Genomic DNA, 331 nt, shown 5'->3' on the forward strand with positions numbered 1-331 from the left:
GCCTGTGGCTACGAGTCATTTATCAAGATAAGGAAATCAACCTCCAGTCTCCTGCGTCGGCTGGTCAAAGGTTTCAAATGGAAACATCGGAGCAAACAAACTCGGTCACAGTTTGGTTTGGAAGTTAGTTAAGTTTACAAAACACAGCAAAGGGTGGCTACTTTCAAGAAACTAGAAGATAAGATATATTTTCAGTTATATCACAATTTTTTGCTAAGTACCTATTTCCACATGTGTTCATTTGTAGTTTTGATGCCTATAGTGAGAATCTACAATGTAATTATCTAATCAACCAATCACATGGCAGTTGCTTCAATGCATTTCGGGGTGT

The sequence above is a fragment of the Etheostoma spectabile genome, chromosome 11 (assembly GCF_008692095.1).
Source record: "Etheostoma spectabile isolate EspeVRDwgs_2016 chromosome 11, UIUC_Espe_1.0, whole genome shotgun sequence".
In the NCBI taxonomy this organism is placed as follows: domain Eukaryota; kingdom Metazoa; phylum Chordata; class Actinopteri; order Perciformes; family Percidae; genus Etheostoma; species Etheostoma spectabile.